Source organism: Amblyomma mixtum, chromosome 4 (genome assembly GCF_055824585.1).
Source record: "Amblyomma mixtum isolate Tamu chromosome 4, ASM5582458v1, whole genome shotgun sequence".
Classification (NCBI taxonomy): domain Eukaryota; kingdom Metazoa; phylum Arthropoda; class Arachnida; order Ixodida; family Ixodidae; genus Amblyomma; species Amblyomma mixtum.
The window spans coordinates 109784942-109809849 of NC_143015.1; the positions used below are offsets into that span (position 1 = coordinate 109784942).

Here is a 24908-nt window from a genome sequence, read left to right on the forward strand (position 1 = left end):
CTCAAAACGCACAACAGTTGTGCTTCAATCCAACGAGGCCGTTTTCATTTTCTCACTTATGACCGTTTGTAACAGGTACTCAGTAGCCAGCAAGCTATGGCGCACGTCTGTAGAGTACTCACCTTTTTCAGGTAAAACTGAACTTCAAAAAAATGCGGCATACGTTTATCGTTTTCTTTTTTTTTGGTTCAAACCGAAAACCCGACCCCTGAGTACAGCACGGGCTGCTCAATGAATTGAATGCCTACATAATATTTTGTCGGGTTTTCGTGCACCCTGTAATGAAATTGACTATGTTGTTCGAAAGGGTGATCTTCCACCACTAGGGCGCTCATGCGAAGCTATGGAAAATCACATTCTATTTAGTTCGTGTAGCCTTTTTGTCCTCTCTCTCGCCCCGCCGTGGTGGCTCAGTGGTTACGGCGCTCGGCTGCTGACTCGAATGACGCGAGTTCGATCCCGGCCGCGGTGGCCGAATTTCGATGAAGGCGAAATTCTAGAGGCCCGTGTACTGTGCGATGTCAGTGCACGTTAAAGAATCCCAGGTGGTCGAAATTTCCGGAGCCCTTCACTACGGCGTCCCTCATAGCCTGAGTTGCTTTGGGACGTTAAACCACAATAAAAAAAAATACTTTTTGTCCTCTCGTGAATTATTGCCAGAGAATTGAAAACCTAAATCGCTTTCGGCACCATGTTAGTTGGTTGTAAATACTTGTAAATACTGTACATTCTTCGCTCAGCTCTGCTCAACAGAGGCAGCAGGCTGAGGCGCTGCATGTCACAACAGTGGTAGCAGCGGTAGGATGCCCAAATCACAACACCGTGCAGCCCACAGCGTCTTGTGATCTATTCAAACATAGCGTGGTGTCCTTCCTCTCGCGCCAAGGGCGAATGACAGGAGCTGTATCGCGCCACGCAGTCAAGGATTTGTACCGCTGCTTTACAGTCACGAAATACGCACATAAACATCGAATCGGCGTTGGCAAAATAGCTTCCCTTCCCTCTTTGGTGTCTGAGGTGTCTTTTTCTCTCTCTCTGGTATCATGCAGAAGATGCCTAGCCGCTCCACCGGCCCGCTGTACCGGTTCTTGTTCGACCATCTTGAAAACGGCACATTCGGGGAGCGGCTCCGGTGGCGGGCAGCGGGCGTCTTCCAGCTACAAAGGAAGACACGGCAACGCTCGGACAGCCTCCAGGGAAGAAGACTGTGCCATGTTCATGGTGCGACTTTCTCTTCGTGCGCGTGTAGTGCTGTGTATGGAAAGGTAATAAAATAATGATGACTGTGACACTAACGATCACTGTAATAAAGAGAACGTTCACTCATAACATGCGTTGAACACGTACGGCTGGTACCGGCCCATTTGCTCGTTACACGGGGTCCCAACTGAAGGAAATCAAGGCTTTTAAAAAGACGGGGCGTTCAGCACAAGCGAAATTGACAGTACCGTAGGGAGTCAGTCGCTTGGCCTAGCCTGCCAAGTGTATTTCCAGCCAGCGTAGGTAATACTGAATAGCTATAGCTTTTCATCTCTTGGAAGACTGAAGAGCATCTTTAGGGGAAGGAGATTTCTGTTCCACCTCCCGTAGACGCGCGATGCACATTTATGACCGCCGCTTCCGCTGCGGTATGACAGCAACGCGTTACCCGCGTTCACTTTCGAAAAACAACGCGTCAGCAGTTGCTGCCGCATCTCCCGCGGCAAACTCCAGCGCCCGTCGTGGACAGTGCTGCTAAGATAGACTTCTTTGAGAGCGCGCGTGGGAGCGATGCTGTCACGTGGTGTGTTTTTTCTATTTCGCAGGCGGTTACTTACAGGACGCAAAAAAAGCAACGGAAAGCATACCTTGCTGTACACATTCCAGCGGTTTGTTTTTCAAGGTTGTCTGCAACTTTCATACTCACACATTGTTCCTGAAGCCAATAGTTAAAACTTTAGCTAATCACACTTAATAATGAGATATGCTGACGGAAAAAAATTACTGTGGACATCTAACAGCGACTACTAACACCACTCGGTTGGATGTATTCGCGTAGAATGCTCTTTGTTTTTAAACTTCATTTACATTTAGCTGGAACACCCTGTATGCAAGGCTTCGCTTCCACCCGCAGAGAGGCTTGTCCAAACAGTTTCTTTTTTCAGCAGATTCGAATGCAAATGAAACTCCTGAGGGAGTAATCGTAAAATAAAGAAGGCTAAGCAAGTAATAACCGAACAAACGATTGAGGACTCGTACCTTGCCGAACCGCAACCATATTTTCACATCAGTGTGGGGTGTAATGAGATTCACGCAATGGTAGTGTAAATAGCACATGTCTTCGTTGTGGCGTCACATGTACCCATCTTGTTTCCAGGCGTGGCAGGGCAGCAAGGAAGGCCGGATTAAGAACTGCCGTACGCGAAACAACGCTTTCGCGCTGCCTTGGCCACGACCAACATCATAGACCTGGACAGCTGGAGGGGCAAGCCTGCAGGCCACGGATTGAATCTTAAGATGTTCCCAAAAGATGTCCTAGGTCAGTTGTGGGTACCTCAGCTATCTCCTCTTTTCCGCCAAAGCGCAATTCCTAAGCTACTCTACCTAAACGCCATGATCGTCGTCATCATCATCATCAGCCTGGCTATGCGCACTCCAGGGCAAAGGCCTCTCTTGTGTCTCCCCAATTAACCCTGTTCTTTGTCAGCGTCAGCCACCGTATCCCTCGCAAACTCCTTAATCTCATCCGCCCATCTAACTTTCTGCCGTCCCCTGCTACGCTTGCCTTCCATTGGAATCCACTCCGTTACCCTTAAGGAACAGCCCTGTCCAAGCCCATTTTTTCCTCTTGATTTCGACTAGGATGTGATTAACCCGTGTTTGTTTCATCACCCACTCTGACCTCTTGCGGTCTCTTAACGTTACACCTATCATTTTTCTTTACATAGCTCGCTGCGTTTTTCGTTAGCCTACACGTTACTGCCCCGTAGGTGAGTACCGGTAAGATACAGCTGTTATATACTTTTCTCTTTGGGGATATTGATAAACTGCCATCCATGATGTGAGAGGACCTGCCAAATGCGCTCCACCCCATTCTTATTCTTCTATTTATCCCCTCTCATGATCCGGATCAGCAGCCACTACCTGCCCTAAGTACCCGTATTCCCTTACCTCTTCCGGCCCCTCGCTACCAATTATGAACTGCTGTTCCTTTGCGGGACTGTTGAACATAACTCTGATCTTCTGCATGTTAAACACCTACCGTATTGCTCTGCCTGTCTAACTCATTGATCATGATGACGCTATGATCATGTCAGTTCTAAAGGTTCTAACTATAAACGAGGCAAGCAATATTGAACGATGGTGAAGCTTAAACGTAAGTTATCATGACTCGCTTTCATTTCCAGTTTTTGTTGCTGAGTCATACCTTGATCGCGTGTACTTTTGTTGCATGTTTCTTGCAAACAATTTATTTTGCTCCTATTGCTTCGGTTTGCTGTGTTCTTTTTTTCCTCCAGATTGTGTCCTGTTTTGGCTGTCCTTAGTTTTGATGTCAGATGCTTGTCATTTATCTTGTTTCAAGACCCCTAATTGCGGTGTGCTTTGCCGCGTTGCATGCGCGAAAGTCACGAGTCAATGTCAGGCGCCCCTCGTCTCACAAGATGTTGGTAGCAGTACGGAAGGTAGAGCTCTCTCGTCCAATCAGGGCTCCATGAACACAGAAAATAGTCCCTCGAATATTTGAGCAGTGTAGCACTATTAATCAAACAATAAGCAGACCAACAGAAAACATAGTTTGGATTGGTAGATTTAGATGGTAGAGAGTGCTTCAACTACTGATGAAATGTACTGACATAGCCCGTACGTACACAGCTCTGCGGAGGCCTGCTACGAGGTAGTGATGCTTCGCCATTTTCCAACATGGCGCCGGCCGAGTCAGTTGTGTCGCCTGTGTGCCCTACATCGACAGTGCGCTGTTTTTCCAAGCAAACGATCGCAGTTGGCTTCTTGAAGTGCTTCGCGTCGAGAGCAGGGGCAGTTCAAATACGAATGCGCTCATCTAGCAGACGGCAAAACTAACTCGAGTGAGCGAGCGAACGCTTTACCAGTGGACAACACAGACGTTGAAGGCGGGCCGAATGTTGTTCCCGAAGGCAGCGTTTCAGTGATGGACCACGTGCCAAATCATTCTGTGAAGCAGGATAGAGTGCGTCGGGTGAGTAGAATAAAAAAGGATATACATACTTGGCTGTCCGGACAAAGTGTTGCGTGGAGCAGCGACATGGTTATTAAGGCCGAGCTCATGACGCTTGTCAACAACGTGAACACAGGTGGGGACCGATACCGTGTGGACTGCATAGCCGAAGCTGCTGGCCATCTCGTTGTGCGCTTGCCACTCTACCACTGCCAAGTGAACCCGACAGAGCTTGTTTGGAGCGATGTCAAGGGTTTCGTGGCCAGTCAAAACAAGACGTTTAAGCTCCAAAACGTGGAGTCTCTAGTTTGCCAAGGCATCATGCAAGTGACTGCTGAGAAATGGAAGAATTACGTGCAGCGTGTTATCAATGAGGAAAATATGTTAGGACACTGGACCACTTCATCGACGATGTTGTTGACCAAGGACTGGCTATTGTTGTCAACCTAGAGGACGACACAACCAGCAGTGCTGAATGGAGTTGTGTTGAGGACGATGAGATGAGCTCCATTAACGTGCTAACCTGCGAGCGAAAGTCAGGACCATTCGGTACTGTCGCAGTGAGAATAACGAAAATGAGAACCACATCATTTTTCATGAGATGTGGAAGACGCCGTATTGGAGTGCTCCGGATTCATTTTGACCACTTGTGCGCTGGCTTTCGCGCAGCGCATGGGGTTGTTTTGCATTTCGCCACCATCGACATTCGGGTACCCCGGCCAGCATTCGACCTAACATAAACAGTGTAGTGGCAATGCTGGAAGAAATAGATTTATATACACTAGACAGGAACATTGAAAATAACTGTGACGTAAAAACAGAGCAACTGATACAAAAAGGTGGCGGCAAAAAAAAAACAAAAAAGTGGGGCCAGTCAGTCCCTTTCGAACGGGTGTCCGCGGGTCCAAAAACAGATAAACGAATAAAAAGACATGAAGCGCATCTGCTGGAGGTAAAAACAAGCTAACTACTAGTACGCCATTTTTCACATGGATGGAGCCACCTGCGAGCAAATGGCGGGGCGACAGGCACGTAGGAACACACTAATGTAGTGCGCACCATCCTGATTGGACGAGAGTGCTGTACCTTTCGTAGTGCTACAAACATCTGGTGAGACGGGGTATAGATGCCAAACCAAACCTTTCCTTCAGAGTGCAATGCAATAGCATTAGAGATCCCTCCAGCGCAAGCACTCCTTCTGTTTGATAGATCGCGGGGAGTTTTCATACCAGTACGCGGCAGTGGTGCTGTTTAAGCGATGCCTCACTTCCCTTGCAGGGGGTTGTTTCATACACAGCTTCCGGTGGGGCTTGTGACGCCCAGGTTAATTCTTCTGCGCGGATGGTTCTTCGGGACGCTGTCCATCTCTCGAGCAGTGAACTGATGCGCAGTGACACGGTGGGCATGTGGCAATTGCACCGGACTTATTTAAATTAATTTTATTGCCACCTGTCACGATGAGGAAGTTGCCACGGCCCGGAGGCAACCTGCTCATCGTGGCAGGTGGCAATGAAATTAATTTAAATAATTTCAATGCAATTGCCACCGGTCCACCATGACATGTGTGCCACCTGGTTTTTAGTGACACGGACGGACAGACGTTGGATTTTTTCGTGAGCAGGACCTCTAATGTAATCGCATTATTAGCGTCTACGATTTTTGTGATTCATCGGAAGCAGCCCATCGCATCGGGCAGTAACAACAGCGACAGTCTTTCTGTGAAGCTTTTCCTTCTCCGACGGCCACGTCTTCTGTCTCCGTGCCGCAGGCGTGCAGCGCAATGTCTTAACGCTGTGGGAAAATTGCGCGCGCCCACTTGTGCTCCAAGTGTGCCGCCTCGTGGAAACAACCGCTCGCAGCTGGAGAGACCGTTGGTCGACCTTAGTCAGCGCTCCAGGAGGAAGATGGGAATTATGGTAATGAGGGAAGGGTTGTGGTAGTGTTGCATCGGCCCCGGTCTCCCGGATGAGGTCGCCGGGCACCTCGGACCGTTCCTCGCCATCCCGCGTTGCAGAGCGTTAATGGGGTGAGGAAAGTGAAAGGGCAATAGTTCGGGCTTCCGTTATTAGCTCGGTTCACAGGAACACAGACGTACTGCCAGGCACCATTACTGTGTCCTTGGGCGAAGGGCAAACCAATTTCTATGATAAAAGGTGACCCTTTCCCGCTTTAGTCTTACGCAGGGGTTTACTGCGCCGCCCTTGTTGTGTCTTTTTTTTTTGTGGTAATGATTCTTCGTGTCGCCGTGTCCGTTGCGATGAGCCGTGCTATTTAGGGTCACTGCAGAACAGAGGAATCTTTCAGTAGTCCTGCCTGTAAGACATATTTATGTTTATAAACACGCCCATAATATGTCCATGTTCTTATAGACCCGGAGTCACTATTTTCTTTTTCGCTGTCTTCTCTTTATTGGAGTTGCGCAGGAGCCACTGTCCACGTTTGAGAGCTGCGCAAAAAGAAAACGTAGTGTGTAGCGAATAAGAAATACGCACATAAGCTTTACTCTGTAGACAGCCCTTTGAACGTATACTTCAACAAAAAATGTAAAATAATGACACAAATAGCTGGTGCAAGACTATAAGAAGTGGAAGAAATCCCACTGCACCAGTGAAAGTCCAACAATTTTAACAAAAATTTCGAGGATTTGGAAATTATAAGCTACTGTTAACGGTCCATTCTTTCAATGACTAGCAAAATGTTTGTTTTAAAATTTTTCCATTGCTCGCATCGAGCAGCTGAGACTGCCACCGAAGACAAATGGGGAACGTTTCCGACGATAGCAATAACGTTGCCAGCAAAAAGTTGCAAGTCTGCCGACGGAAGAACTGCGGATATAGTCATTGGCATAGTGAAATCTTACACGTGTGTATTGCGTTGATCAACTTTTTCGAGTTCAAAGATGTTTCTGCCCAAACTTGTTGGGTATGCGTGGTGTATAAGTCTGAAGAAGTGTATACGGGAGGTGGGCTTTTGCAGTAATCTATATTATAGTTAAAATACCAAATCATGATACCTCTCGGAACAACATTCATCGGGTGAAACTATAGATGCTTGTGCCGACAGCAGATTGAGCGAGGTAACGTAGTACTGAGGCTCACCAATTACAAACTTCCAGTACATATGTTAGGAAAAGGCTTGGATGAGCCGCTGAAGGCACTAGAAAATGCTCTGGCCGTAGTTGTCTCGTTTCAACCTGAGTACCACCCTACTCGTGCTGGAAGCTTACGAAATAAGCAAGGGTTCGAATTAAGCGGCGGTGGGCTAAGATATGTTTCAAAATTTTTGAACATGTTTCTGAACCCGTAACAGCCTCCTCGTTTCCAACCGGCCCTCCCTCTGCTTGGCGTGAGCTATTAATTGCAGGCATTGTGTTCTTCCACAGTGTGCAGAATCCCTTTTGGCCAAAAGTGACCGGGTCGTGCCGAGCTCGCCGCAGTCGTCGTCTGGCGACGCAGCCTTCCCCAGCCTCGTTGAGAGCTGCGACGTGTACGCCGCGCCACGCCCACCTGGCGACGCGTACCACGTGTTCGTGCAACAGCCGGAGGGGGCTCCCAGATACTATGCCAAGACTGCGGCAGAAGCCTTGCCGCTGTATGCAGCTCCACTTCCCGCCGGCAATATCGGCCCGGGATTTGGAAGTATTTCCATCCTTTACGCGGCCCGACCTGGTGCCGAAAGTGGAAGCGGTCATCTCTGGGAACGCCGATGTTGCTCTCGCCTTTTAAACGTGAGTGATGCTGGAGAGGTGAATACCTTCGCGTGCCTATACGCCCTCTTATCGATCGCTTTAACGCGATGGTCGGCTTCTTTTTTCAAATGAGGGCGGCGAGTCTACTGCCACTGCACTTACGCCGAGTGCGCCGTTTATTTCACTCCGCACTTGTGCGCTCTTGCCACCTGCCTTCGATCGGCGGCGGCGAAGCTAAGGAAGTGGAGCAGGTGCGCACAAGCATCGCTTTCGACATTGGAGGACAGAACCAAACCTTCGGTTGCCAGCTTTCTGCTTTGCTTTGATGCGTAAGACGATTGGATCAACGCGCGTGTTTCGCCTGACTGCCGCTAAATAACTTGTGATTTTTTTTCTCTCAGGCTGCTTCTCTCAACGCACCACTACAAAGCGGAAAACATGCAACCAAATTTTGGCGTCTATGCTCAATTAAGCCCCACGTAGATCTTAGTCATCAAATCTAAACTGAATGAGTCTTGTGGAGGGCTTAACTTCTCATGCACTGCCAATGACAGAGCGCTTATTGCCCTTGGATTTCTTCAGAATATTTTGAAAGGGAGAGGTTCTCTGTCAAGGCTGCCAAAACCTTCCGGTGAACATGGCTTCATAGGCGTGGGTAGTCTTTTTCTTTTTTTTCTGGCTCGTATCGGCGGAAATCCTGCTATGTAAGTCATTAACAGCTGTTGCTATAAAGAGTAACAGGGTGGTGCACGTTTGCGAGTGCAAAGATGATGCTGCATCGTTAACGGCGCTTAACCTTGATAGAAATTGCTTAAATTACTAACTCTACTCTGAACATTTTATATGCGCGTGAAATATTTTAGCATGAAAAAAAAAACTGCGATCTATGACGTGCATGTTTAACAGTTTTTTTTTATGCTCTGAACGGGACACGGCCGTGCGACTGTGGGTTGCACCTTACCTTATCAAAAGCAGTCGGCGGTGCTGAAGTTACGGCTGGCATCAGCTAATAAGAGGCTAATCAGAGGCCGCGTTCGTAAACCTGTCCTCCCCTGTCCGTGATTGGCCGTCTCCGGCTCAGTGGTACACTCAGCCCTCATGATTTCAGAGGTAAGCGGCGTTAGCCTGTCACAAACCGTTCTAGCGTAACAACAGTGTTGGGGTTTCGGACACTGGCAGACCGACGCCAGCCCTGGCTTCCACATCGGTGCCGCATTCCATTGAGACGGAGTGTTGACAGCGGCTCCTTACAGCAACAGTCGTAGTGCTAACTGGACGCGCCAAGCCAGCTACCAAAGTGCGAATATACTGCAAAGCGCGGGTGACTGGAAGCAAGGCTGTCGCGCCGTTTGAGGTGTCGATTTCATGTTTTATCTTCATTTTGCCTTGCGTGTCAAGCCGGTGACCCGCACCTCTTCAGTAGTTGATTTCCTTTAGGTAAAAGTGCCCAAAGGTTACCTTTAGTCAAGTGGAAGCCGTTAGCATCGACCTCAAAGCATTCGAATGTCATCAAATCCTGAAAAAACGCAGTCCATGTCTATAAGCAGTTCTTTTAGTAGTCGCACCATGATGCGTGAGTGCATGTTGCATCATGTTGGTTGCCTGTTTTTTGGCGTATCGTGTGTGCAAAAACTTCCGCGCGACGTTTAAGTAGCATTTTATGCAGCATCACGGGTCGCATCCACTTAAGTTTTAATATTCTTACGTTGCCCGAAAGACTAGTCACAAGCAAGGGCGACCGGAGCGCAGAGCGAACAACACAGGAGGCACCGAACAATAGCGCGTGCACACTAGTCAGGTACTTCCTTCACATCGTCTTCTGTGAATATCCGTTGCATGGCCGCCCGTCCGGAAAAACACCGTCACGGTGTACTGGACGATGTTGGGGGGCATGGTGAGAGGTAGGCTTTCAGGCGAGAGACGTGGCCGATATCACGTTGAAGGTGGCGGGAGGAAGCGTGCGGGAAGGTCGGGGCGATCTCGTAAGTGACAGCAGTTACCTGGCGCAGGACAAGGTACGGGCCAACATAACGGGACAGAAGTTTTTCGGAGAGGCCGACGCGGCGAGATGGGGACCAAAGCAAGACGAGGGAGTCAGGAGAGAAAGAGACTGTGCTGTGACGGCGGTTGTAGAACTCCTGCTGGGACGCCTGCGAGGCGAGAAGTCGGGAACGTGCAAGTTGACGGGCATATATAGTCAGCACGGGCAATGACTTCTTGGGCGTATTCAGAGGACGGAGCAGCAGGAGTAGGCAGCAGCGTGTCCAAAGGCAATAGGGGCTCGTGGCCGTATAAAAGGGAAGAAGGGGAGTAACCGGCAGTATCATGTTGGGAGGAGTTGTATGCGAAGGTAACATTGGGAGAGCGAGGTCCCAGTCGCGGTGATCGGTGGAAACGTACATAGCGAGCATATCGGTCTAAGTGCGGTTGAGAGGCTCAGTAAGTCCGTTTGTCTGCGGGTGATAGGCAGTGGTGAGCTTGTGCTTAGTAGAGGAGGACCGAAGAATGTCGTAGACAACCTTGGACAGAAAGCAGCGGCCGCGGTCGGTAAGAATATGGCGGGGAGCACCATGGTGCAATATGAGGTCGTATAGCAAAAAGTCCGCAACATCTGTAGCTGTACTGGTTGGCAGTGTCCGCATGATCGCGTAACGGGTGGCGTAGTCTGTGGCAATTGCAACCCATCTGTTGCCGGAGGTAGACTCTGGAAACGGACCGAGAAGATCCAATCCGACGCGAGGGAAAGGTTCAGGGGGCACGTCGATAGGTTGAAGTGTACCAGCTGGGAGAGTAGCAGGGCGTTTCCGGCGCTGACACTCATCGCAGGCTGCAACATAGCGGCGTACGGAGCGGAACAGGCCGGGCCAAAATAAGCGACGTCGTGCACGGCCGTATGTACGCGATACTCCCAAGTGGCCAGCAGTGGGAAGATCATGGAGTTCATGAAGGATAGCAGGACGAAGGTGCTTGGGGACAACGAGTACAAGGTTGGGGCCATCCAGATTGAGGCTGCGCCGATATAAGATTCCGTCAGAGAGCACAAAGCACCGCATCGAGGGATCAGACGGAGTGGAATTGAGGCGGTCGATAATTGATCGCAAATCATCATCGCGGCGCTGTTCTTCGCCCATGTTGGCAAGGACAGAGATAGAAAACTTTCATTGGCAGTGCCAATCAAGTCACACTGGCCAATGGGGTAACGGGAGAGGCAGTCGGCATCTTGGTGTAACCTGCCAGACTCGTAAGTCACGGTGTAATCATACTCTTGCGGATGCAATGCCCATCTCCCAAGCCGCCCTGTAGGGTCCTTCAGAGAGGAGAGCCAACATAGCGCATGGTGGTCGGTTTTAACCGTAAAAGGGCGGCCGTATAAATAAGGACGGAATTCGCCATGCCCAGACAAGGGCTAAGCACTCACGTTCTGTAATGGAGTAATTGCGCTCGGGCGCAGAAAGAAGGCGGCTGGCATAGGCGATGACACGGCCCTGACCGGACTGTCACTGAAAAAGCACAGCGCCGATGCTGTAGCCACTGGCGTCGGTACGGACTTCGGTGGGGGCCGCAACATCAAAGTGCGCCAAAACTGGTGTGGTGGTCAGCTTGGCGATCAAAGTGGAGAAGGCTCGTTCTTGATCAGGTCCCCAGACGAAGGTGGCGTCTTTCTTCAAAAGGTCGGTGAGGAGACGGGCGAGGTCGGCGAAGCCCTGAATGAATCGGCGGAAGTACGAGCAGAGCCCCAAGAAGCTTCGGACGTCGTGGCAAGATCGGGGAAAGGGAAAGTCTTTCACGGCCCGGATCTTATCGGGATCAGGGTGAACCCCCTGGAAATCAACGATATGGCCCAAAATAGTGATCTGACGTCGCCCGAAACGGCACTTTGAGGAGTTAAGCTGGAGGCCGGCGCGATGAAAGAGGGAAAGAATCTGGGAAAGGTCTGCGGGGTGGGATGAAAATGTATGCGAAAATACATCGACGTCGTCCAGATAACACAGGCACGTGGTCCACTTAAATCTCTGCAAAAGGGCGTCCATCATGCGCTCAAATCTGGCTGGCGCGTTGCATAGGCCAAAAGGCATTACTTTGAACTGATATAGCCCATCAGGGGTCACAAAAGCGGTTTTCTCACGGTTTTCTCATCGACTGCAATTTGCCAGTAGCCGGAACGAAGATAGCACACCCAAGCTTGATTTGCTGACTTGCTTTTGTTGCTTGTGTTTAAAAGAAGAATCTGTAAACGTTAAAAGAAAATACCTCTGTATAGTATATTAGCCTGTGTACTATCTAGTCTGCAAATTTCTTTTTACACGTTTCCAGAGTCGGCGCTATCCTCTGAACGTGGTACCATCAGTTCGACTAATGGTGCCCGGCGGTGCCTTCCGCTGAAATGCGAAGGTGAGTTTGCAGCTACTTCTGCAATGCACCATTGTAGGTTTCTACGCTGTTAGCAGCCACTTATCTAACAGCTGGGCATGCTTTCACGTATGTGCCACATTCAGTGTTGTACATAATAGCATTTGTTTCTGCACACTAAACAGGAATAAGTCCTGTATGGCAGTAAAGCTCCTTCCGTACGGTGTCTTTCCATGCACGCAAATATCTAATGGGAACGCCGCACTACTTTTATAAACGATGCTGGAAAGAAATTTATTAATGTCCAGCATGCTCAATGTTACAAGTCACGTTTCGAAAAAATTCGTTCACAGATAAGGTCTTGACAAGTGAGTGGTTTCAGCCAATTAAAGACTTTCAGCAACCTCCGTGGTGGCGGCTGCCGATCTTGAAGTCGCCGGTTCGATCCCGCTTGCTCTACGGCGTCACTACACGTTGAACAGCCTCAGGTGATTGCAGTCAGTCCGGAGCTCTCCATTACAATGCTCCTCGCCCAAGTGTCGCTTCAGGACTAAACACTGCATATATCAAGACTGTTCGGGAGCAACAGCTGTCTTGCATGTCTTTGCCACTTCATTTGCCTTCGTGTAATAGGTTCGGTGTGTGAACTTAAATAACATTAAACCAAGTCATTGGAGCGCGTATAAATGCTTCAGGGTTCGTTTTTCAATGCAGATAAGTGACCTTAGGCCTCACTCGCTATCGCTTAGCTCACTTTTAAATCACACTCAGGAATAAACCTGGATAATAGTAACGACTAGCCTGTCTTAGTAAGTGTGCACTCTATTTGCACTGTTTATGCTGCGCAATCTTGCTGTATACACTGTACACATGTGGATCATGAGTAGTATGGGAAAGTTTCAGCATTCACTTTATTCATTACTGCATAATTATGTGTGGCAAGCAGACCTTTTCTGTTCAACTAATTTTCATCTTTGCCTATAATATTCTAACATTTACCAGATTTACCGAAGAGGTAACCAGAAATTCACAATTCTTGTGCATAAAAATTCTTTGTTCTCATTTCTCTCAACTACTGTGCACAGCACACATGACCGCGTAATGTGAGCTTTGTAATAAAACTGGTTAGGGTGTCCAAAGAGAAGTGAGGCATATGGAGGCCTTATAGATGTACAGAGGTGGCCAAAAGTTCCCAAGCCACAGGGTCTGCTTTGAAAACCCTGCTTAACACCTCTGTCAATCTAACAAGCTTGTGTTGGCGAGAATGATGGTTCTCCTACCCCATATAGATATTCATCTACGTGGATGACGTAAATGCCCAGCCATGTGGCTCAAATGCAGACCATGTGGGCTGGAAACGTATGAGCAACCATTTACATAAGGTGGAGTACAGGTGCCTCTACGGGAATGGGTGGGAATGCGTGTCTTTGCTGCAGCAATGTTCTTTTTATTGTTTCCCGTTCTAATAATCCTCATTTTATCCTCGCTGACGACGCGGTGTGCAGGACGAGCTTCAGCAGCCGAGAAGCACGTGCAAAAGCGACAGCCGGTGTACACTGTGCAGAAGAGTGCGAGCAAGTTACTTCCGCCAGCAGTTCTCCCGTCTCGACGAGCACCACAAGCCCGATGAAGGCGCACGAGTGCCTAACATTCTCATTTAAAAGCCGCCTTTAACAACGTGCAATTGCAGGGGCGTCTACAGCAATGCAGTGTTGGAACATATTGGCGATCAGTAAAGCCCCTCATGAAAAGCCTCTACCGAAGGGCCCTTGAGGTATCTGTAATAAATAAATAGATCAAGCATGGCATAATAAATGGCATGCTAAATGGCCTGTCATACTGAATCTTGGTTTTGACATTACGACGGCCGGGAACCTAGTATCCAAAAGGAGCCGTGGTCATCTATTTTCACTCAGAACATTAACTAGATGTGCTGAAGGCTTATGATAGCCTGAAATTGCCCATTTTCCTGCACAATCGCAGTCTTTCCTAATGCCACTAAGAATAAAAAAATATGGAGGATACTGCGATACCGGGCCTCCAGCACACAGCGCCAGTGCCAGATAATTTTTCTCAAGTATCCTTAGCACCAAACTACCTTTCGAAAGCCATCGTTCGTCCAATTCTACGCGATTTTACAACAGCGAATGCTAGATAGGGCGCACACAAGCATGCAGCCCAGTCAACGAGGAAGCGGTTCGGAATGTGCTCTTAAAGATTGCTTGAACTCCATACTGCCTAGCTTTGCTCCTGGACATGCTGTGCAGTTTCAATTTTTGAGTCTACAGAGATGAAAATTGACTTTGAGAATGGCACAGTCTCATTTTCCCAGGCAGTGGAAGAGTGGATTTGGGCACGTTGGATTTAGGGGAGTATGGTGAAGGCCCGAAAGCATCCAGCCTTTAATGATCGCCATGTAAGGTTTAGCATGCCGCAGCGGCATTTGGACCCCCAGGGACACCTAGGGTGCATAAACGTACGTACGCTGATATCGCACAGCACACTGCACCTTTTGAGTTTCGCTTCCAACGAAATACGGTGGCTGCGGCAGAGATCAAACCAGCGACCTTAGGATCAGCAGCAGATGTAGTCAGAACTTTTCACCACACTAGCTGAGTCCACCCAGTTTTATACCATTGATGCAGCACTGTGGGCACCCCTAAAGAATGCCAATTTGAGATCATGGCCACTCGGCCAAGATCCTGCATTTTAATGAAACCGCTCTCCCAGAGCATGTGCTAGGGCGCCTTCCCTGGGCGGCGTGCGGTGTATAGGTGTTCTACCCTGTATGCGGAGCTCTTATTTTCATTTGTCATGAGAATAAACAGTTAAGCTTTCTCAAGCTCAGCCCTTCTCTGCTTCATGGACCGTCATCCGAAGTCGAAATTACCGCAGCCCTTCACTACAGCGTCTTTCATATCTGAGTCTCCTTGAAGCTTTAAGCTCCATAAACCAACCAACCAAATCCCAACCGCCCCATGTCACCCGGTGAACACTACTCCATGGATCCACTGTGGCGCGAGTACAAGTTCATCCATGGTGTGAAATAAGTCCTTGCTCAGTCACAATCAACGAAGCACAGAGTTTAGATTTGCTGCTTCACAACTGTTTCGCTATACGTTTAAAAAACTGTGGGACACAAAAGCGGCCGGCTGCACTAAATGCGCCTGGTTGACACTAAATGATAACATTACCCTATCGAAGCCGCTCTCTGTGGGTGTAATAAAAGTGTGTATTATAAGAGTAGGACACCGGGTGTATATCAGAATAGTGAGTACCAGTGAACGTGCACAGAACAGTAACTCTTCTAGAGTTTTTGCTAACCGCCTGCACACTGGTTCAAGAAGGCACGTAGGCCGGCCGGGTCTTGAAATACTTGATACTCGGATGGAAATCACCCCCTGCAGGCTATCGCAAGACAGGGTGACACATTATGCCAGGACGGCGCGCTCTGGACCAGCCGGGATTTCAGCCTTTGGCCAGTCCCTTCGTTGCCAGCCCGCCGGCCTCTCCCAACCATTTCGTACACAGCTCTGTGGCACAGCGCCTGCCACTATGCGAACCCTCACGCACACACCTACACATGACGCTCCTTCCGGTAGCTATTGTTTGAAATTTGCTCTTCGTCTTTCAGACGTCGGTCTGCCGGCAGCCACACTACTGAGCACTGTCCTGCAGTGTCTTTCGTCCATATGCTGGGCTGATCGGTGGGCAGGCATGACAACCTACTACAGGACCTCAGAGTCATGACAGGCTCGATATGGTCGGTGTGGAGTGACGGCACTTCACAACTGCGCGCAACAGCTGCAAGCAGCACCTTTGCCATGGCAGATGCGGGGCCGTCAGACCAACCGCAGTTGGCAGCCAAGATTCGGCGTGCTCGTGCGAGAAAGTGTCACCAACGGCTTAACAAAGCTGTAAATGATGCAGAAGGCGACGCCAACAGGCTTCACCATAAAACAGAGCACCGACGTCAGCCCAAGGCTCGTCGCAAACACAAGAGTTAGGCTTCCGACCCAGCCGTGCCCAGTCACGCCATCGCAGCTGCGGGAACAGCTTTTATGCGAAGCATATTACTAGAGCTACACTACAGCCCGTCTAGCGCGGCGGTGGAGCTACCATTGACCTTTAGCGTGACCACGTGACACCACGTGACAACATGACGTCACAGCAGAGGAGAGATTGGCTGCCGGCTCGCGCGGTCGGCCGCGGCGGTGGAGGCTCCACATCAGAGGCGCTTTCCATGGGTGCCAAGAATGCTGTTGTAGCCGGTGCTGGGGCAGCGGTTGTACACTCTGCATTGAATTCACCGATGATCCCGTAATAGCTGCCACGGCAAACATGGACCCCAACTTGTATGCGGCCCGTAGGGCAGCCTGGGCGAGGTGTGTACAACAAAATCTAGCTACAAAATCCACAACGGTATACACGGACGCGGCTCCGTATACAGGAAGCTCACATAACAGCACAGTGGCGGTAGTTATTGATTCGGACTTAAAGGAATTAGCTAGCGCCTCAGTGAGGGATTGCACGGTAACCGAAGGGGAGGAGCTGGCCGTAGCTCTAGCGGCGGTAGCCGCTTATCGAAGCAACATGTCTCTTACCCTTACAGATTCGAGAGAAGCGTGCCGTAACTAAATGAACGGCCGCATAGTCCGCGCCGCGCTCCGGCTCCTCCAGAGCGCGACCCCACCAAAAGTCACACATAGCATTTACTGGGTGCCAGGACACACCGACATAGCGGGGAACAAACGCGCTGACGAGGTAGCTCGAGCCGAGCTTCCTCCCAATCGGACGATTAACCGAATCGGCCCTACGTACTCAGACATTCTAAACTACTATAAGGGGGTACGGTTCCGCTATCCGCCACCTCATTCTGATCTAAATCAACTAGAGGCAGTGTATTGGCGAAGATTGCAGACAGGAACATTCCCAAACCTGCATATCGTTAGCAAGATTTACCCGACGCAATATCAGGACACTTGCCCGTGGTGTGGCAGCAAACCATCGTTGTACCACATCACGTGGGAATGGAGTAAGAACGACAGCTTTCGCAAAGACCCGAGTGCAGAACAGTGGGAGAGCCGGCTCTCCAGCGGCGATCTGGGTTGCCAACAAGCTCTGATCCAGCACGCCCAACGAGCAGCGAAGCTCAGCGGAGCCCTGTTGTTGTTGTTTTTCACCTCACGGGATGGCGCATACCCACAGAGGGGGATCGGCCAAGAAGAGGGGTGCATAGAGAGTTTTTGAGATTTTTTGCTTGATTGTTTGGTTTTGTTTTCTCGGCGGAGCCCTGGATTAGGAGCACCGACCCTGTGAGAAGAAGGAAGATGGACCTCTTCTTTCTCGTCTGCTACTAAACAGATGACAGAGAATTACTGCACCAGTTCCTTTCCTTAAAAAGCGTTGTGTTCAAAGGGCAAGGCATCGCGCCGAACGCGTGGTGGAGTTTCGTGAACTGCCTGGCAGCGCTACAACACGCTGTCGCGTTCCACTCCTAAAGGCGAAGCTTAAACGTCATTAATTAGCAGTGAATTAGTATTCAGTCATTAATCGGTAATTAGCAACTAATTAGTAATTTGTCATTACTTCGACATCAATTTTTGTGACGTCATCCAGTGGTGACGTCACCACTGTCACATAGGGAAAGTGGTGCGGAAAACGCTTTCACCTCTACGCAATTTAGACAGTCAAAGTGCCCCTGAATTTTTCACTGAGCTTTTTGCGCTACGGAATACCTTGGTCAATGCAATTTGTTTTGTTTTTTTTTTGCTGAGTAAACGGTGTACACACGCATCCATACAGAAAAAAGGAAAGCAGGTGTTTTACTTTCTGAGAGTAGTATGATTTCTTCAGCGGTGGCACCATTGGACGACAAGAACGAACCCTCTACTTTTTCATGTAAGGAGACCAAAACGATAAATCGGTAAGTAATAACATTACACAAAATCTGCCAAAGAGAACAAAGAATAAAACTCCCAAAACAGCTTCATATCACGAAAGCCACTATGAAAATGATAGAATATATCTTGCATGCATTAGTAATCACTGCTGTACTGCACAGTGCCACTATTAGTGCTGCCATAATTATACAACTAACAGTCACCACAAACTACCCGCACAGTGTTTTATTCAACCCTGACACTTCAACAGTGCTCCTCTTGGCCAGTGTGACGCACTGGCTCTGGTGAACCCACCGCGGTGGCTGTGTTTGCGAGTTCGACTGCTGAACAGGACGACGCAGGTTCAGTCCCTGCCACGGTGGCCGCGCTTCGACTGAGGCGGAATACAAAAGACTCCGTATTCTGTAGGCTGTCAGTGGTCGTTCCCCGGTGGGCCAATTTAATTGCATTTATTAACCCGAAATTAATACGCAAATGTGTCTCTTCTTGGTTCTCTTCAATCGCTCCTCAATATCATCGCCACACGGATTAGTTCTGGCGTCCACCCCTAACGCATATATTTTTGCAAACCGATTGTTGTTCTTTTTATTCTGCAGGAACTTCATCATCTCGCTTGCTACTTGAGCACGAGTTGTGGACACACCTACGTTTCTATTTCGCGAGTGCAAGGCGACTGAAAAATTTCGAACGCATTTCGATGGAGGCGAAATGTACGCCAGTGTCCTGAGCGTTTTTGGCGCTTAAGAGCCCCGGGTGGTGTATTTAATCGGAAACCTTGCAGTGCGGTGTACCTGAAAGAGCGTGTATTGCTTCGGGACGTTAGTGCCGTCACTGCAATTTTTATTGCGAAAGCAATACTGCTCGAGGTTTCCGTTCTTCGCCGTCGTCCCGGAGAACCCACGATTGACCTTTAGCGTGACCTATGTGTCACGTCATACCAGCTGTGAAAAAATGGCTGAGGCTTAGCTAAGGTTAATCCTAGTCAGATGCGAAGCATATTGATGGCTAGGCTTGGTAATACATGGCTTTCCTTGGTTGAATACTTGGTCATTTTATTACAACCACTAGAAGCCTTCGTCGTGTGGGAAGACAACGGCATAGCTACAGCGGAACGCCGACTAACCCCGAGACGCGCGTTGGGTGAGCGCCTGGATTGCCACGGAAGCCGCGTCCGCCTGCCCGGTGGAGCGAGCGTTTCACCTACACCTTCCAAATGCGCGGGAATGCCGCTCGAGGACATTCCGGCGTCTGAGCGATGGCATCGTTCTCCCTCTCCCAGCGCGTGACGGCGATCTGTCGTGACGTCATTGTGTCACGTGGTGTGACGTCACCATACCACGTGGTCTGCACGGCGTGCAACCGCAGCGACGGCACAAGTTGGAGCCCCGTCTCTTTGATTGATTGATAACAACTTTTATTTCCACCGATGTAGGAGGCCCCCTACTCCCCGTCCCTGGCACGCAGGCCTAGGGGACGGGGGACGGGACCTCCGCGACTAAAGACTGGCGAAGATACATTGGCTCTTCGCGGCTTCAGCCGCCAGGCGGACAGCTCGTTTCTGGTCGGCAGGGACCTCGCTTCGCAGAAGGGCCTCCCAGGCTTCTCTACTCAATATTGTCCTCAGCACCCGGGGATCCAGGGCATTGCCAAATTATATGATCGAGGGTCCCCCTCGCTCCGCAGGTCTTACATTTGTCATCTTTTCTATAGTCTAGCGTGGTTTGAAATAACCAGACGGGGTTAACGAAATTTCTGGCCTGTAATCGTCTCCAGGCGATGGCCTCTGTATTGGTTAAGTTTGGATTTGGTGGTGGCATTAGACGCCTGCCTAACCTGTAGTGCACGGCGATTTCCGCGTACGTTTGCAAACGTTCGTCCATCCCCTGGGGGTCGGGCGGCTCTACAGTTACCCGGAAGTAGAGATCTCGGGCTAACATGTGGGCCGCCTCGTTACCGGGGACGGATGTGTGTGCTGGGACCCAAATTAAGGTGATCTTGCGATCAATTTTGGCTGCGGACAGAATTCGAGCAGTTTCTGGCGAGACCCTGCCCTTTCCGATGTTGCAGATTGCTGTTTTGCGGTCACTAAGAATCAAACTAGACTTCGCTATCAAGCAAGCAAGCAAGCGCTATTGCGACCTCCTCAGCCGTATCTATGTTTCTGCTCGTAATGGAGGCGGCAGCGACTGGTGCACCTCGGCCGTCGACTACTGAGGCGAACGCCGCCCCCGACCTACCAATCGCTGCGTCCACGTAGGCAACCTCATTTTCCCTGAAATTTCCGGCCCTTTTAACCAGCGCCTCCGCCCTTTTCTCCCGTCTTTCCCTGTGATGTTCTGGGTGCATGTTGCGGGGGAGGGGGGGAACGATGATATTCTCGCGACATTGTGGCGGTAGGGCGACCTTGTCGAATATGCCCCTGTCTACTTTTCGGCCGACCCACTCTAAGATGGTCCGGCCCGTATTCGTTGTACTCAGTCTTTCGAGCTGGGCGATTCGCACCGCCTCGGCGAGTTCAATCCAAGTATTATGCACCCCCATTTCCAACAGGCGGTCTGTAGAGGTGGAGATAGGTAGGCCCAGCGCCCTCTTGACGCAACGCCGAATAATTGCGTCGATCTTCTCTCTCTCGTTTACCCTTATATCGGGGAATGGCATGGCATAGCATATTCGGCTAATAATATACGCCTGCGTCAGTTTCAAGAGGCTACTTTCTTTGAGGCCCCTGCCCTTCAGCGCGACTCTCCTGAAGATCCCTGTCACTTGCGCAGCGTAGTTGCTCAGCTTCTTGATCGTTCCTTCATTGTAACCGTCCTCTTGGATAAAAAGTCCGAGGATCCTGATGTGATTAACTTTCGGTACAGCTTTGCCCTCTACCTTAATTTCAAAATTCCAGTCGCGCTTGCACCGGAGCGCTTTCGGATTGTAAACAAAAAGTTCTGATTTCTGCGGCGAACACACAAGGCCCCTTTCGGCCGCGTAGAACACTACAGTGTCTGCCGCTGCCTGCAGCCGCTCTTCTATGCTACCGTCACTACCACTGTTCAACCATATGTTGATGTCATCTGCGTACAAGCTAAATTTTATGCCGTCTATATTCCTGAGTGCGGCGGGAAGGTCCCTCATTGCCACGTTAAAAAGGAATGGGGAGAGCACCGATCCCTGTGGCGTTCCCTTACTTCCCAGGTAAACCTTGGGGAATTCTAAGTCCTGAAATTTTAGTTTTATCGTCCTGTGCGACAGGAAATCCTTGATGTAATTATACGTCCTTTCGCCGACACCTATGTCCTGAAGCCCCGCAAGGACGGCCGCATGCTTAACATTGTCAAAGGCTTTGGTTAGATCTAAACCTAAAATCACCGTCGCGTCTTTGGATCTCGAATTTATAATGTCATGTTGCAAGCGAAGCATCACGTCCTGCGTACACAAGCCCGGCCGAAACCCGACCATCTCGTGCGGCCACAGGTCGTTCTGCTCCATGAAGCGTGTCAGTCTAGCCTGGATGACGCGTTCCATAAGCTTTCCTACGCACGAGGTTAGGGAAATTGGTCTGAGATTTTCTAATCCGGGTGGTTTACCCGGCTTAGGGATTAGCACTACGTTTGCAGTTTTCCACTGCTGAGGGAGACGGCCGCTACTCCATACCTCCTGCATGTATTTCGTGAGCGCCGTTATGGACATGTCGTCCAGATTCCTTAATAATTTGTTCGTAACCCCGTCTGGGCCGGGGGCCGATCGCGTCTTTAAAAGTCAAAATTTCGGCCCTAACCTCCGCCTCTGTTATCGGCGCATCGAGAGTCTCGTTAGGAGGGCCCTTGTACTGCGGGAGGGGGAGGGATTCTGTGTCGCCGATGTAGGTGTTTACTAATTTTGCCACGAGCTCCGCGTCCGTCCCCTCGAACGCGTGCCTGGCCTTCGCCAATCTAGTGCCCGATTGCGTTTTTGAGCTATCAGGATCCAGGAGATGTCGCAGCAGGCCCCACGTCTTGGAAAGGCTCATATTGCCTTACATTTCATCACATCTACTACACCAGTTTTGCTCAGAAAGTTTAATTGCGTATTCCTCAATTTCCTTATTATGCCTGGCTATTCTTCGCCTCAAATTTCTGTTCCATCTCTGTGTGCGGAGACGCTTTTCCATGCCTCGTTTAGCTTCCCACATGTGCAAGAGTTTGCTATCGGCGGTCTTCGGTGCGTCTTTCTCCTGTAGGGTCGTGGTAGCGGCCTTAACTTGGCGCATGAGGGCTTCCACCCATTCGTCGATATCCTGGATGTTCTGCTCTACGTCGGAGCTTTCTCTGAGTTGTCTGAATTTATCCCATTGAGTTACACTGGGTTTTCTGCTGCTTCTTACTTTGTCTCCCCGTTTAAGGGTTGCTGCGAGGACGTAGTGATCGCTCCCAAAGTTGATGTCGGTGTTTCTCCAGGTAATCTCTGCAACGTTTCTGGTGAAGGTTAGATCTGGGGTAGTGTCGACGCTCACGCTGTTTCCCACCCTGGTCGGACAGTCCGGGTCCGTTTGCAGTGTGAGGCCCAATTCGTGAAAGTCTTCCCACAGCTGCCTTCCCTTCGGGTCGTGCCTATTGTATCCCCACTCTTGATGGGCCGCGTTAGTCCCCTACAATTATCAGCGGGTTTGTTCCTGCCGCCTTGATGGCTTCGCGAAAGAGGGCCCTGAACCTACCTTTACGCTGCTTGGGGGTGCTGTAAATGTTTAAGAGGAAAATACTGGGCTCCACCTTCCTACCCGTGAGAATTTCAACGAGAACCGCCTCAATGTCACGAGAACTGATTTCGTGTGCGATTGCCGCTACGTTCCTTTTGACGAATGTAGTAACCCGAGATTTTTCCCCGCGGTCGCTAGCAAACGCTTGATACCCGGTAAGTTTAACCGCGCCCTTGCCCGTTTCTTGCAGCGCTATGGCTAAAGGTTTCTCATTTTCCTGCTCGAGGTACTGTTGCACGAGCGCTCGCTTAAGCGGGAACCCTCGACAGTTCCACTGCCACACAGTCGAATCATTCTTTGATAGAGTTCTGGCCATATTCGGATTGGTGAAGTACTGGCTGCGTCCCCGTGAGAGCGCCAGAGGCTGCGTTCCCGGCAGCAACTGTAAGTTGTTCCTGAATCTTATTTAGGAGACCCATAATTTCGATCATGCCAGTCTCGATCCTCTCGAATCTCGCCTGGTACTTCGCGTCTAACCTTTGTTCTAATGCCACAATCGGATCTGTCTCCCCACCCCTCCGTTTCTGCGGAGGAGGTCTAATCGGCTCAGTGACCATCTTTTCCTCCTCCGTCGCCGGCGGCGCGTTTGGTGTGAGTACGTTTGACGCCGGAGGTGGGGGAGCCGATTTAGCTACTTGTCCTGAAGGAAACGCTTGCTGAGACGGGAGGGACCCCGCGCATGTTTGTGGTTGAGGTCGGTGAAGGTCCTGAGTGAGTTTTAATGATCTTCTTAAGTTCACCGACTTTCTTTTTCAAATTTTCTATTTCTCTATCTTTCTCATGTTTCGCCTGGGAGGCCGCGCTGCTGAAACGATTTTACGGTCCCCGCTTGGGCTTCTCTTCCGGGGGGCCCACGGGTGCCTCGCGTCCCTGAAGCTGGAACTGGCCCTGGCTCCGGACCTGGATCCGGATCGTCCTCTGCCACGGGAGCTCGAACTGGAACTGGCCCTGGCTCCGGACCTGGATGCGGATCGTCTTCTGCCACAGGAGCTCGAACGGCCTCTAGGAGGTGGCGTAGGCCCTCTGGATCCGGAGCGCCCTCTGCTGTTGGAGCGCGAGCTGCCCCGACGATGGTGCTCTCCAGGGTGCTTGCCCATGGTCTCTTGCAGGCTCGGGAAATCTTCGGCACGGAAACCCTCCTAGTTGTTGCCGCGCTTGTCTCTGGGGCTACCTTGGAGGGTGGAATTCCCCTCCAATGTTTGCTGGGTCCCGTGTTTTGGCGAACTGCCGCCGCTTTGCTCCCACCGCCGCTTCTTCACCTCGTAGGGCGTGCGGAAGAGCTCCTTGCATTTCTTATCGCCGAGCAGGTGTCCTTTGCCGCACAGCTGACACTTGGTCTCGCATTGATGGTTTTCGGACGGGTTTTCTGCCCCACAACCGTGGCACTTTACGTTTTTAGGGTCCGGGCAGACGTCGGCTCGGTGGCCCAATCTTCCGCATGCGTTGCACACTTCGTATTTTTTCCGGTAGAGCGCGCACCGTTGAGCCAATGGCGTGATGCGCACCCACCTCGGGACTTTGCTATCTTCAAACAGTATCAGGACTGTCTTCGACGCCGTCTCTCATCTGTCGTGACGTCATTGTGTCACGTGGTGTGACGTCACTATACCACGTGGTCTGCACGGCGTGCAACCGCAGCGACGGCACAAGTTGGAGCCCCATCATCATCATCATCATCAAAACGTTCATTTCCACCGCAATGAGACTCCTTTTTGGACCCCCCGGCACGCAGGCCTAAGGGAGCCCTACTTAGGACCCTCGCAAACTAAGGTCTGGGGAAGACACATTGTCTCTTCACGGCCTCAGCCGCCAGGCGGATGGCTTGTTGCTGCTTAGCGGGGTCCTCGCTCCGCAGCAAGGTCTCCAAGGCTTCTCTATCTTCTATCTTTTGCTCGGCGCCCGGGCTTCCAGCACATTCCCATATGACATGGTCGAGAGTGCCCCTCTCCCCGCACGTTATACAATATTGGTCTTCCTCCTCTTTGGAGATTATTATGTATACCCAGAAGGGGCTTATATGATTCCCCCCTTGCAATCTTCTGCACGCAATTGCCTCCTCTTTTGCGA

At 50.4% G+C, this 24908-nt stretch overlaps 1 protein-coding gene and 1 long non-coding RNA gene across 2 annotated transcripts in view; both read left to right on the forward strand.

The window, feature by feature from the left end:
* The window catches only part of LOC149347824 (uncharacterized), a 99131-nt gene that overhangs the window by 60189 nt on the left and 14034 nt on the right, over positions 1-24908 (forward strand). The gene's annotated exons all lie outside the window — the stretch shown is intronic.
* On the forward strand, positions 1056-14056 carry LOC149347827 (uncharacterized). Its single transcript, XR_016292677.1, has 5 exons — positions 1056-1221; positions 2357-2518; positions 7557-7901; positions 12177-12254; positions 13718-14056. It is a non-coding gene; the product is annotated as an uncharacterized LOC149347827 (long non-coding RNA).